Source organism: Anarrhichthys ocellatus, unplaced genomic scaffold (assembly GCF_004355925.1).
Source record: "Anarrhichthys ocellatus isolate YVR2014 unplaced genomic scaffold, GSC_Weel_1.0 scaffold34, whole genome shotgun sequence".
NCBI classification, from domain to species: Eukaryota; Metazoa; Chordata; class Actinopteri; order Perciformes; family Anarhichadidae; genus Anarrhichthys; species Anarrhichthys ocellatus.
This window is the reverse complement of record NW_022280064.1, coordinates 2,311,453-2,312,782: the sequence shown is the minus strand read 5'-3', so window position 1 is coordinate 2,312,782 and position 1,330 is coordinate 2,311,453. Positions and strand designations below refer to the sequence as shown.

At 40.4% G+C, this 1,330-nt stretch overlaps 1 protein-coding gene across 1 annotated transcript in view; it reads right to left on the bottom strand.

Moving 5' to 3' along the window:
• fermt1 (FERM domain containing kindlin 1) overlaps positions 1–1,099 on the bottom strand; it is a 10,533-nt gene extending 9,434 nt beyond the window's left edge. The window contains exon 1 of the mRNA XM_031866285.1: positions 1,022–1,099. The gene's annotated coding sequence lies outside the window, so the exon portion shown is untranslated. The remainder of the gene's footprint in view (positions 1–1,021) is intronic.
• Positions 1,100–1,330: the final 231 nt, after the last annotated feature.

Genomic DNA, 1,330 nt, shown 5'->3' with positions numbered 1-1,330 from the left:
CACACACACACACACACACACACACACACACACACACACACACACACTCGTCTAGACTAGGGCTATCAATAGAAATACCTCTTTCATTTGTCCTGGGTAGCCCAGTGGAAATGTAGAATGTTACTGTGTGAAACTGTGTTGCCGGGAGGCTAGGTTTAATGAACTCAACTCTGCTTTCTTTGCGCTGCTCCCTCCCTATGCAGCTGTAGGGTACAGATAAAAGTTTTGAGTTTGCATATCTGCTGAGGGAAGGCTTGTTGAGATGTGTTGGAGCGTGATGAATCGACTTCCACAGTATTACACTCGCTGAATAAAGGCCAAAAATGTGACGGAATGCGCAGTGATGTAATTTGGGCCTCGTCAAAATGCAAACAAGAAAGTAAAATAAATTACTATAGTTTTTTCATATCAAATATGCAGTGGTTTTAAAGAGCTCTCATAACTCCTAACTCCTTAAAAAGGTAACCAGTGTGACCAGTGTTTAATCTGCTATTTCTAAATTACAGGTGTTTCATTTCCAACCAAAACTGCATTGTAAGAGCGGACTTAATTTTGGAACAACTAGAGGAATGCAGCATTGGAAAAAGACATTCTCACTCTATGAAAAATACAACAACCCTGTCTTTACAGTAGGCCATAAATACACACAAACTACTACCTGAGACAATGTCCAAAAGCACCGTGCATCTCTTATTATAAAAATCCTTCACACTAAAGCAAATGGTCTGGAATAAAAAACTAAAATGTCAGACATAAACTCCCGTTAAGTTTTGGTATTCACAGAATACAGTACAGTGTCAACCCGGCCTTAGTATAGCAATAATAGTACAATAAAGTCCTACAAATTAACCATTAACTTCCTTCTGTGCAGGCCTGCCACAAACAAACGCACAAGTCCCAACTGGACCCAATCATATGATTTATTTAATCTGGTTTGGGACATTAAAAGTCTGCTTTATTCAATCCCAAACGGATAATGGCCCAACATTAACAACATCAAGACTCTGAAAAACACTCTTACCTTTATTCAAAGTTTTCTGCCGGTGAGCTATTCCTAGAAAATGTCTTGTGAGGTGGAATGAACCAGGAATGAGGCACCTTCATGGAGTAAAAACACGCCCCGTGCAGAGAGACAGGTAACGTTATCAGAGAGGAGGAGGAGGGACCGTTAGAGGAAGTAAGCTGGCTTAATGCTCAGCGCACCAAAGCAAAGGTGGGTTTGCACCAAAACCAGGTGTTATAATGTTTGGGATTTACATAATTAAACCAACGTCTGCAGGACTAGTTAGTTGCGTCATTGCTACTTCAGTTTATAGTGCGCTAAATTCAA